At 36.6% G+C, this 13,911-nt stretch overlaps 1 pseudogene; it reads left to right on the forward strand.

Annotated features, from left to right (window-relative positions):
• The window catches only part of LOC107712344 (uncharacterized), a 42,347-nt pseudogene extending 29,205 nt beyond the window's left edge, over nucleotides 1-13,142 (forward strand).
• The last annotated feature ends 769 nt before the right edge of the window (nucleotides 13,143-13,911 follow it).

Raw genomic sequence — 13,911 nt, forward strand, 5'->3', positions numbered from 1 at the left:
AAAAATCTTTGGGGAGAATATTGTCTTTAGAGGCCACGGAGGCCCTCCAGCCATGGCCTTCTGAGTTCCCTGCTCCGCCGTGGCCTCCTGAACTGTCTTGATACGCATCTATGGAGAGATGTATGTAGAGTTCACTGGGCCTGAACTCATATCAGATGATCGGACAGACAGTGGAAATGTGTGTTGTGGTCAGATGAGTCAGCTTGTTGCAGCTTGTTTTTTGGGGGGAAAACAGATATTAGACCATCCAGACATCTGTCAGCAACAGGTGCAAAAGCCATGACATCTGTCATCGTATGGGGTACATCAGTGCCCACAGGATGGGTGACTTGCATATGTGTGAAGGTACCATTGAGGTTGAGGCATATATTTGGATTGGACAGTGGCAAATGCTACCATGAAAATGATGACATCTTTTCCTGGAAAATCCATGGTTATTAGAGTGAGACACTGCCAGGCCTCATTCTCCACGTGCAACGACAGCGTGGTTTCACAGACACAGAGCGAATGTGCTTGACTGGCCTGCCTGCAGTCAAGATCTGTCTCCTATTGAAAATGTCTGTCGTGTTATGAAGAGGAGAATAAGACAATGATGACCATGGACTGTTGAGGCTGGTGAAGTCTTGTATCAAGAGAGATTGAGCAAAAAATCCACTTGCAAAACTGCAACACTTAATTTTCTCAGTTCAGAAAATATTAAAAGTGTAATTAAAAAGAAAGGTGATGTAAGATTTGGTTTTGCAACAGAGCCTTAGAGGAAAGGAAAAACAAATTAACTCTAGGCTTATTTATTTATTAATATCCTTGAATTTAATTCATATATTGAATTGCTGATCACTGCTGAAGCTGTAGCAGAGGGCAGAGCACAAAGTACTAGACATATACTAATTGTTGACTATAGAGTTTAACTGATTTTGTGAAATATTGATATTCATGTTTTTTTTCTTGTTTACCTGTCTTAGACAAAGCCTGGATTTATTAGACCAGTCACTGCAACATCCAAATTTACAGATGATGAAGAATTCCACCCTAATCCTTTCATGAACCTTCAGGGGAACAAATCTAATCGTTACCAATACAAGGTGAGTTTCTCTAAATAGTCATGTGCAGAGAACAAAAACTAAACATCAGACTAACAGCATATGTTCGTGTGATCACATACAGAATGAATGTGGGAAAAAGTCCTTCATGTTGCATGTAGTTATGGTGTAAAATCCATAACTTGAGCAGTTAGAGCCTATGTTGTATATGCAACATATGAAATGCATAGGCATGCCACATGAAGGGGGTCATTATAGAATTTGAGAAAATCGTAGATTGTAGACAGATAACAATAAGTGCAATTTTAAACAATTTAAATGGGTTCATATGCATCTAATTTTGCCTATTAGCTTCATGTAATTAATTCTGCATTTAAATGAAAGCCAATTCAATCTGTTGCAACATTTTGTTCTTTAAAAATACCAAAGAAATTAACAAAACTGAACTGCGCTTGCTGTTACTGCCATTTACTTGAACACACTGCCTATGTTGTTTTAGCATCAGACTTACTAAAGGAATTATGCAAACTAGGTATCAGCTTAAACCACAAAAAGTATGCTGAACACAATATGCAAAATGCAATTTCAGATCTTGCAGACAGCAGCAAAGGTTGCGATCTGCCACTATACAGGCATAGGCTGTGGAACTGGTATGGCCAGTAGGGGAAAGGCCCTATAGTTTGGCACGCATAAAATGAATGGCAGTTTGTTTGTTTGTTTAATAATTAAACGAATTACAATTTATAAAAAAAAATGTTTCTAATACTTTTTGTATGTTTTTCAACTATTTATTTATTTTATGTGGTTAGATTAGTGTCCTCTCACAACACACCAATCAAAAAGGTCTGTCTGTCTGTTTGTCTGTCTGTCTGTCTATAAATAAATAATACAACCTTCCATTATCAGTTGGGGGCTTATATCAAGAAAAACGGAAATCAAAAGGTCAACATTCCTTATGTACTTTGGAGCAAATTTAAAGTGCCACTAGAAGTGATTTTTCAGAGTAGCTGCAACATGTCCTGCTGGGTTGGATCTGTTCCCAGCGGGATCATGAAGTGCACGTATCACTAGAACCAGGGCTGGACAGGGACAAAAAAATCGGCCCTGGCATTTTTTGGTCCAGGCGGCCCACCACCACTTCGATATATATATATAAAAGTTTTTGAAAAGTAAGATTTTTAATGTTTTTTTAAAGAATTCTCTTCTACTCACCAAGCCTGCATTTATTTGATCCAAAATACAGCAAAAGCAGTAATATTGTGAAATATTTTTACTATTTAAAATAACAGTTTTCTATTTGAATATATTTTAAAATGTAATTTATTCTGCGATTTTCAAAGCTGAATTTTTAGCATCATTACTCCACTCACATGATCCTTCAGAAATCATTCAAATATTCTGATTTGCTGCTCAAAAAACATTTATTATTATTATTATTATGTTGAAAACAGCTGAGTAGAATTGTTTCAGGTTTCTTTGATGAATAGAAAGTTCAGAAGAACAGCATTTATCTGAAATATAATTTTTTTGTAACATTATAAATGTCTTTATCATCACTTTTGATCAATTTAAAGCATCCTTGCTAAATAAAAGTATTAATTTCTATAATTTCCAAATTCAGCTTTGCTGTCACCGTAATAAATTAGATTTAGAATATATTCAAATAGAAAATAGTTATTGTAATTTAATTAAATTGCAGTAATGTTTAAACATACACTGCTGGAAGCAGTGCAACCAAGAGAAAAGCTATGAAATGAAGAGAATAGACTATTGGAAATAATTTAATACACATTCATGGAAAAATATATTAAACTAAATCAGTGATTCTGATAGTGTTTAGGTCAGCAGAGAAGGCTTTGCTGGCCCTGACGGCCCACCACTGTTATAAATGTCTTTATCGTCACTTTTGATCAATTTAAAGCATCCTTGCTAAATAAAAGTATTAATTTCTATCCAGTGCCAGCCAAAGCGCGCACGCAGATTTGAATAGCAGCTGATGCTGTGCCGGACTAAACGATCTAATCACACCGGTGTGATTGTATCAAATATAAAAAATATTATTCGGCTATATTTTGTCTTTTGGAAGCTGCATTTAAAATCCACTTGGCTCAGAAATCTGAGGGGGCACGTGCCCCCTCACTTTCCTATAATTCCTATAATTCATATTCTAGTTTGCTGTCATTTGTATGCCATTTGTATTTGTTCATGTGAGGATTGTCACTTTTTTTGAGAATGGCTTCTCATTTTCCACAGGTTCACATATCACTGTAATGAAGTTGTTTGCTGCTACAAATGATATAGCACCCTGTATCAAACTACACTCTAAAAAATGCTGGGTTAAATATAACCCAGCGCTGGGTTAAAAAGGGACAAACCCAGCTATTGGGTTGTTTTGACCCAGCGGTTGGGTTGTTTTGAACCCAACAACCCAATAGCTGGGTTTGTCCCTTTTTAACCCAGCATTTTTTAGAGTGTAGTTATGAATACTGATTAATCCTAACTACAAAAATATATATATTTTTGATGACATTTTTCACATGAATAGCTCTTTTCATCTGACATCCTATTCAATTGAGGTGACATTGATCATACAAACTAATTACTTTCCCATTACATCTTACTGCCATTGACAAAACAACTACTGTTTATAAAGAAATAATTGTGGGTAATAAATAAATCCTCTGCTGTGTGACTTTCTGTATTCTGTAGTCTGTTCTGATAATTGCATGGACAAATGGGAAAAACAATGATAAGAGTGGTAGCCAAAAATGTGCTACAACTGTAAATGGAAGTAATATTACATTAAATACAGATTGGCTTGCATCGAGAATTAATACAATATGTACTGACCACAGTGTGTGTAGGCTTGATGTCAGGGGAACTGCCCACACAGTCTATGCACTAACCATCTAATTCATATTGCCAAAACCCCTTTCAGGGCTATATACACCCTGCATCTGAAATGCCTGCTTATGTGAAATGAGTAGTATGTCCGAATTTGAGTATTCATAAAACAGTAGGTGAAAATGACCTTGATGACCTTGTGCAGGTGTGTCCAAACTTGTTCCTGGTGGGTCACTGTCATGCGGAGTTTAGTTCCAACCTTAATTAAACAAACCTGCACCAGCTTATCAAGGTCTGCAGACTCACTAGAAACTTCCAGGCAAGCAGGTTGGAGCTGGTTGGAACTAAAATCTCCAGCTTCCATCAATATTATGAAGTACACATCCGGTAGACACTTTACTATCCCATCAGGTGGGAGAGAAGATTTGAATGGCAGACACAACTGATGCTCAACTGTAGGTCACATGACAATCACTTAACAACGGATGTAGTTCATGTTCATGTTACACACATTTATGCTATATAGAACATCTGTTTTTAACATTCACAAAGTTCGTTCCTCCTCAAATATAGTTGCTACTGATATCAACATGCAGTAGTTTACTTTGTATGAATGCTTTTTTTGTCTTTGGGAAAATAAATATTTTTTATTAATATGTCAAGTCAAAATTTAAGGTTTGAATTTAGTGTGAGGGCCCCCTTTGTGTCCGCCATGCACCCTTAATGTACACTTAACGCAGAGAATTTAAGTTTTAAACCAAATGGAAGGTTCATTCAGAAGCGCTGAGTGTACTTTGACATTCGCTCTAATCTCTGTAAACACTATCCCATGATGCACTGTGCCTTCATTTTCTATCATTGTTCACCCTTAATTTGCCTTCAGCATGGAATCATGTGATGAGACAGCAGTGATGATAAAACAACAACAATCACAGAAAATATGAGCTCTCTAGTAACAACCATGTGTACGTCACCCCTCCCAAGCGCGAGCTTTTAAAAGCCATCTGTGGTTGAGGATGCCGGTGTTTTGACACCTTAAACACTGTATTTATCTCTTAAAGGGGTCATATGATGCGATTTCATTTTTTCGTTTCTCTTTAGAGTGTTACAAGCTCTTGGTGCATAAAGAAGATCTGTAAAGTTGCAAAGACTAAAGTCTCAAATCCAAAGAGATATTCTTTATAAAAGTTAAGAGTTAGCCACACCTACCTAAAACGGCTCGTTCGAACACGCCCCCACATATCTACCACACTATGTGGGAAGATTTGCATAACACCGCCCAAATGTTCACACAAAGAAAGAAGGAGTAACTTTTATTCTCGCTGTAATATTGAAAAGTGAAAAGTGAAAAAGTGAAAAGTGACGTGACATGTGGCCAAGTATGGTGACCCATACTCGCACACCTCGCTTTTCAGACCGATTAGTTTTGTAAAAATCGACGCGTTTCAAAAAGGCGGGGCATAGAGGAGAAACAATAATGTACAGTATGTGGAAAATAATGTGTTTTTTTAAACTTTAAACCGCATAAACACATTTCATTACACCAAATACACAAAATAATGTTCTTTTTAGCAGCATCATATGACCCCTTTAACAGGCTTTTTATACAATCGCATGCAATAAAAGTCATCAAGATTTGTCACTAAATTATTGTCTTTGAAGGAGAGTACAGGAAAATATGCAATGCATTTATTTCACTCTCTGACGTGCAACTTCTTCAGGCTCTCCTTGGCCATGACATTTAAAAACAACTTCAGGTGTATTTGACGTTCATGGCTCATTTAATTTCCTCTGAGAAGGCATAGGTATACCTATTGTCAGTAATGACTCTTTTGTGAAATCCACGAGGCCCTAGTGAATGTTTCAGTAGATTCTTGCACTGTATGACTCTTACATTGGAATTCTTATTGTAGCCCACATTTTAACTTGTAGTTTTGGCTGTGGAGAGATAGGGGGTTGAAATAACACAACAACTGCACTGTTGCCAACTTCTTTCAGTGGAAAGTAGCTAAAGCCTGCTCGAAAAGTCGCTAAAGGTCACTAGATGACGTTAGCATATTCATGACGCCATTGCGTTGTATTTGCATTCTGCCTAGTGTTGGCATTTTATGTCTTTGCTTGCCTCTTTCCTGCTATCTGTGCTCACATATTGTATTTTAATACAGCAAAATTCTCAGTAAAACTGTTTTCATCGATATATTTTCTGTTGTCAGACAATGAGATGAATATAAAATAGTGAGGCGATCCATTAAGACTCAACATAGCAACATAGGTTCCCTTCCAAGATGTTAATCTGCACTAAAATCCAGATTTATAATCGATATGTCCTCAGACAAAATCAAATACACATAAGATAAATAAAATGGCTGTGCTGTGATTTCGGCTATATTTACTTGTAAAATGATCACTCAGGTCAAAAGTAACAGAATATCTATTTTAACCAAGAGTGAGTCTCAGAAACTAAAAAAGGTTAGTCCAAGAAGTCACTAGATTTGTTGCTAGGCGCTTTTTTATTTTAATTTTTTGGAAAAAGTTGCTAAAAGGTTCTGAAAAGTTGTGAAGTTGGCAACACTGAACAACTGTGCTTCTGTCACCTAGGATGATTTATGATTAGTATTTTTTTAAATCACTGTACATGTAAAAGATCAATTTTTGTAACTGTATTTTTCCCCCTCTTTAACTTTTTCCTAATTTTTAAAGGAGCTGACATTCACATTTGCCAGATTTTTTTCTATTTTTGCCTTATCCCCGTATGCTCTAATATTTAATTGGCTGGAAATCCATTTAAATTTATGTCACAAATCCTCATCCAATAATCACAATCAACTAGAACAGAAAATTCATGAAAATACAGTGATCCAAAAGTGTGGGAACCTGGATGATTGGCAAATGTAAGTGAGTTAACACATGCTAACACATTCACAGTACGGACGGATGGGGTTTGTCCGTCAGACAGATCTCTCAAGAGATGTCGGTCATTAATTTATAACCTCTAGCACTGACAGTACCATGCCAAAAAATGCGATGCTTCTGAATGGTTGAAAACTAATATCGATAGGCACCGCTGATTTATATGTGTGTGTTCAAATCTAGTGTAAATCTGACCCATGTATGTCACATCTATGAAACGTTCACGCAATGATGATTTCAATTCAACAAGAAGAAAGAAATTATATTTTTAACCCAAAAGTTGGGTTAGTCCATATTTGAAACAACCCAGCATTTTTTAGAGTGTATATATACAGTATATATATATATATATATATATATAATCCCTCTTATGTTGTTCCAAATCTGTGTGATTTTTTTTTTAAATCTGTGGCTGAATTGAGTCTGAATGGACAAGTAAAACTGGTTAATGTAATGAACTAGACCTCTGGTTATTCTGCTGGAACATTTGTGTAAACTAACAATGTTTTCTGAGGTGTACCAATAATCTTTCCTTTTTTTAATGAATGAATTAATTCATTTACAAAATGGTCATAATTTAGATATGTGGTCTTTTCTACCCTGAATTAATTTAATTTATGATCTCCTTACTGCAACACGATTTCTGCAATCTCACGAATACTTTAATCATAACTAATACAGTGAAAACACAACGTAAATAAGAGACTCGTTGAGCAGTATAGTAGTCATTGATTATAAACGGGAGTTTTTTTGAAAATGCAGAAATCAGATCACTGATAGACTCGCACTGATCTTGAATTGAGTGCTCCAGCGATCATAAAGAGAATGCTCTTTGATTGCTTTCTGCATATAAAATAATCACAATATAGAGAACAGATGATTTTCACGCTACTAACAGGAACAGTGTGAAGTGCATTGTTCAGTCACTGGCTTGATTCACTAATGCATAAACGGCAGTAAACCACAAAGAACATCTGTACATGAGCCCGTACATATTATACCAATAACAGGCCATGATGGTCATGAAATGCAGTTTCAGATTTTTATGTTATGCTTCTTTTTAGGGTTAGCTTGTAAAGTTTGCAAATGGTCTTTCTTTACCTAAAGGCAGTATCACACTTGTAATTGACAGACAGACATGAGTTGTTCAGAACACACCTCATTGATTGCATACGATGATGAAGCATATTAAAGGGGTGGTTCACTGGCTTTTTTATAGGCTTGATTGTGTTTATGGGGTGCAGTATAACCTGTGTTAATGCTTCGTTTTTTTAAAAACTCATTATTTTTCACATAATTTACCTTTATTCCACACCGCTCTGTCCCTTCTCTGAGAAACACGCTGATCTTTTCCTGTTTTTATGAAGCTCCGCCCTCAGAAATAGGCGATGGGCTCTGATTGGTTAGCTAGCCCAGTGTGTTGTGACTGGCTAAACCGCCTCTAGGTGCGCGTCTAGGTGCTGTTATTTGTAAATGCTACTGCTTAAGTTAGCTTTTAATATACGGTTTTGTCCTGATTAAAGCTTTAATACAGTACGGCAACTGCACGCGCGTCCATGTATAACGCTTCTCATAGCTATGTGAAAATAAGTGTATAAATGGAACAGAACTGAGCTGATGATCTGAATGAGAGAGAGAGAGGCCGAGCAGTCGACGCGAGGAACAGTATTAAGAACCACTGCTTTAGAACATTGATTTTGAAACTTGTGAATCCATTAGAATCATTAGAAGACAGAATCGCGATTCATATATGATCAGATTTTTACGTGCACCTCTAGTTTTCTCTTCCTTTCTCTAAAGCAGCGCAGCATGGCCTCGCCCCCTTTGCTGCCTTTTCCCGAGGGCGGGGTTTATCTGGGTTTGTGATGTCACGAACCCGGGAAGTAACTTGTTGTAGTCCCTACCAGCCGTAAACTGCCAGAATTTTAAAAGACGACATCTCCGTTTACATTGAGCTTTCAGCTTCATAACTTTGCAGATATTGTTTATGCTCAAACAGCAACATTACACACTAACTAACGTTAAAAAAGTGAAATCGCAATCAACCACCCCTTTAAGGGCCGTGTCGAGGGGAAATTGTGACGTCACGATTCTCCTGACTTCAAATTCAGACGTTTCAGAAAGGTAGAAAACACTAATTCATATTTCACAAAAGTTGAGTTAGTTTTGATTTTTGAAACTTGCAGTATGTTTTTTTTTTTATCGTGGAGTAACCTCTTATAAGTGTAAATATCACGAATATTTGGATTCTCCATTTCATGACCCCTTTAATTAAAGGATGAGGGTTTAGTATTGCTATGTTATTAATGCAATGAAATTACACATTATACCTTTTAAATTACACATCTTTGGGCCACTGTACATTGCCTATAAAAAGTGTTTGTGGATGGAAATTTGTACTAAACTAACTAATCCTACAAGAGCTCGTTATATATAAAGAAACTTCTGCTCAAGTTGTTTTGATGTTTGGGTTGCAAAGATAAATAACATTAATGTTCTCTCGCTGTCATACAGTATTTTGTCAAGCAAAGCAAAATGGTTGATTTGTTCAAGGTTTCATCCAACAAAACTGCAAGGCTTTTTTTTGGCAGGGTCATTTATTTCACGTACAGCTTATCAACATTCACTTCATGGCTTCCTGTATGTGAAAGAGGTCTGCTTTATTCTCTAGGAAATAAATCACCTCGACAAAGGAAGGGGCTTATTTAATGTGTAAATGAGTTTATAAAAGCTGTTTGCTTATGGATTGAAGCCGTCAATGTGACAACTTAACTAGACAAGCTATGTGAGTATGAATGCCTATGACGTTGACCGCTGTTAATGTAGCTGTACTTAATTTACATAGATAGACTGACATTTGCAAATGAATAACAGCAGTGATGAGTGTGCTTGTGTGCCTTTCAGTCTCTCTCCAGTAGCTGATATTAAAGGGGTCATGAACTGCCTTTGTTTTTTATTTTGTACAGTTCTCTGAGTTCCACTTATAATGTTATCAAGATTTTTACATCAAAATACGTCATAATTGAGAAGTAATAGGTTATTTTCTGTCCTGTTTTGACCCCCTCATTGGAACCGTCTCAGGTTACTTATGTAACCATGGTTCCCTGAGTAGGGAACGAGACACTGCGTCCTCTAGGGGTCGCTATGGGGAACGCCTCGTCGTGACCCGTGTCTGAAGGGTTTTAATAGGTTGGTGGATTGTAGACTGGGAAATAAACGCCTACTGCTATGATTGGCTAACAGTTGTGTATGTTTGACAGCCTACATCCTTCATAGATGGACGCTGCCATGATTTAGGTTAAAAACGCATAAATATTCAGTGCATATCAAACGATCTGTAATAACAGAGAAAGCAATAGTGACCATATAATAAAAACAACTCACACTCGTGTGGTGCGACATTACTGTCCGATTCAATATAATCAGCACATCATCGTCTTTTAGTTTCAATCTTTCTGAAAATCCTGCGTCGAATTATGCCTTATTTGTAAATTAATCTGTGGTAAAATGAAATGAACAAAGGACCGAGTTCTTACTGACGCGGTCTGAAACTTCATTAAAAATAAAGTTTATCCACTCTTTCCTAATGTTGGGATCAGAAGGAAGGCGATGCAAAGACTTTGTTTTTCTACAACCTGGCACTGCACAGCATCTTGTTGTTTTCAGAGCATCTTTATCGCTTGGTTTCTGCGTAGACTGTGTTTGCCGCTCTCGTTATTTACACTACATGTGTGAATCGGTGGGTGGAGCTAAACAGGCAGTGCTGTAGAAGCAGGCGTTGATCTTCTGCGGAGGCGGGGTTTAGCCACACTGTCATAAAGTGGTACATTCCACGTCGTTTTGGCAGACTGGCTTCAATATAAGCTGTTTTTAGACTAACAAGAAAGTTTTGAGTTCTGAAACTTACAGGATGTTTAAGCTCTTAGATGTAAAAAGATCAAGCGAATTTTGATTTCTCAGTTCATGACCCCTTTAAAAGTAATTATTCCTGCCTGATCTGACCCATAAACATTGCTTTCATTGGCATTGTCAAATGTAGTCCGGTTGATTCAGACATATTACATATCATGTTTGTTCAGTTAAATGTTAATATAAATTTTTAGGTTACCTGACAAAATAATAGATGGGCAGTAAAAACATGGATATCAGTTTAAAGCAAGCATAAAAGACATAAATAATAATAACAAAAAAAAAAATACTGGTGAATGGCTGTTTGTTATATTAAAATGTTTGCCTATTTTGAAATCATGCAAATGGTATATATATGTATATATATATATATATATATAAAATAGTATATATTTACCATTTATATACAAGATTTCAAAATATAGCCTAGATTTAGATTTTATCATTATTTATTTTTATTCAAATATGTTCACATGTGTTATAGTACGGAAGTTCTAAGCGGCCATGCATTATTTATTTTTTTCCTTCTTGTTTTCTCGTTATAACGACGTAGTTGAGATGTGATCTCATTATACCTAATTGATGGCTTGGATGACATGTGACAAGAGGGACTGTAATAGACAGCAGGTAAATTGGTAGCTGTAATGAATGATAAGATGGATAGGCAGGGATTAGAGTGATTTATAGCCAGATGGCTGAAATGCGCTGCTTTCATTTAGATAATACCTACCTATATGAAGTAGGTGGTTGATATTCAGTAATAACTTACGAATGTGAACTTATGAGAAAATTTTGTTTTCCCCCCTTCTATGGATAATTCTCTCTCCCTCTGTAAAAAAAAATAAAAAATCTATCTTGGCCAATTTTGCATAATGGAAAACTTTCCTCATTAATAGTATGTCCAGATCATTCATTATCCATCTCTGAAGAGTGTTTAATAGAGTTGTGATGAATCCGGCGGCCCTTGGCTGCTGTTGATATTCTCAGGCCACTAGAGAGCGAGATATCGAGCGGTGAGCTTCTCTCTCAGATTGTCTGTAGCTGATTAAGTGTTTGTGGATTGGCTCAGTGTGAGTGATGAAGAGTGTCATTCTCCATCCTGACTGAGGTATCTTTCTTTTTAAAGGTTTGGAGGGAATTTCTGCTTCTTCTGTTTTATCCTTGAATCTTTCAGAAACAGGATTATGTATTGTCCCGCTGCTTTTAATTTTTTTCCCTCTGGTATGTAGAGAGTGCAATGCCCACATAATTTACATTTAATCATTTAACAGACACTTTTATCCAAAACGAATTTCAAATGATCACAGGAGAAGCAATCAAACCAACAAAAGAGCAACAATATGTAAGTGCTGTGACAAGTCTCGGTTAGTCTAACGCACTACACAAAGCAAGGTTATATATATATATATAAGAATAAAAAGTAAATAGAATAGAAATAGAATAAAGAGTGCTAATGTTAGAGGGTCAAGTTATATGAAAAAGTTATACATAAAATATACATCATTAACAAAAATCATTATATGATACCATGTTGTTGTTGTTTTTTTTACATATTGGTAGTATCATGGTAGTCTTTGATGTAAATAACTTAATATGGTAATATCATTGTATTACCACTTAATGGCATCACTTTACCATGGTACCACCACAGTAACAGATTCTGTCATTAGAGCTAATTAACTCATCCTGTATTCACACATATTATCATGATTGAAAAATCAATTAAGATTAATATGTGTGTGTCAACCTCATGAAACTCTGTTATTATTATTTTGCATTATGGCATGGTGGTCAATTTGGGAGTGGGTGGTGTGAGGCTCTGAAATAGGCCTCCTTTGCATTTTGCTAAATATATTTTCCCCCCTCCATTTGATTCTGAGAAATGTGAGGATTTGTGAAACCATTATGGTTTAATGGTTTGACACTTAGTTTTCACACCCACTGGTTGGCTCACATTAGTAACCAGTGCGTGTTTTTCAGTTTGTCAGCAGTGCGCTCTGTGGTGAAACCCAAGCAGATGGTAGAGCTGCTTCAGACCGGCAGCCAGCTTGTGGAGAGGGGCTTCCTTCAGAGCGACAAGGAGACTGTAAGACAAGGCTGGCATCTCTGATCACGCAGACCAGGATCTCCACAGAAGATGTTCCCACCTCCATGAACCCCCAGGAGACACACATATGATGCTTACAAGAGAGCCTGATCCGATTGTAACTGTGACTGCACATTAAAAAGCCTATTACAGGCAGCGCATGTCAAATCTTAAAAACTATTCATTCCTCAATTCAAGATGCACAAATAAATTTTATTCTAAACGAATGAATTGTAAAATGATGTATGCTTACAAACTCAAAGTCAGGTTTCACCTCAAAATAAAAAATATGAAATAATAATAGATCCATACAACAGAATGTTTTTCATTTTTTCTTGCTGATTTTGCTGTGAAATGTGACCATTTGATAACCGTTTTCATATCAATCACCCAATAAGAGCCTAAGAATAGACATGTAATTACTCAGTGCACTTTTTTTTATTCAATCATCCAGTCAAATATTAATTGCTCTGAAATTGACCTTACTGTCTGCATCACATTTACACAGTGGCAGTGCCTTTAGTATGATATGGCCTTTTCAGTTCATTCAGTAATAAATATATGCCATGTCCATGACACTTCTCTGTACTGATTGAACTCAGAAATGCAAATTCATAATATAACAGTGTCTATAATAATATTCATGTCTAGACTAAAGGTAAATCACTTCCGCGAGAGGAACACAGATTTACACGCGAGGAAATGGGAGCCCGCGAGCTCATTTCAAACCCTCGCACGCGCGTGACATGTCCTCTGCGCGCAATACAAGCCCTCGCGCGCGCATGATCATTCCCCACATCTTCGCGCTCGATCTTTCCTCACCTGCTCGCGCGAACACTTTTATTTTTGTCAGTCATGGGGCGGGGCTTGCTGTTTTAATTGTAACCTCAAATGTCATTGTTTATTCCTCTTTTCCGGAAGTCAGTATTGGACGCCTGTTATAAGATGATTTATAATTCTCTTGACTTAAGACATGGCATCAGTGGACCAGATACATGTGAGTTATCGTTTCATTTGCTTGTTTTATTTATTTATTTTATGTATTGTTAATGTAATGTAATGCATTGTTCATAGAGTAGATCTTTTTCAGTTTATAAGCGTTTTGAAAAGTGGGGACATGGG

This window comes from Sinocyclocheilus rhinocerous, unplaced genomic scaffold, assembly GCF_001515625.1.
Source record: "Sinocyclocheilus rhinocerous isolate Xijiao unplaced genomic scaffold, SAMN03320098_v1.1 scaffold358, whole genome shotgun sequence".
Taxonomy (NCBI): domain Eukaryota; kingdom Metazoa; phylum Chordata; class Actinopteri; order Cypriniformes; family Cyprinidae; genus Sinocyclocheilus; species Sinocyclocheilus rhinocerous.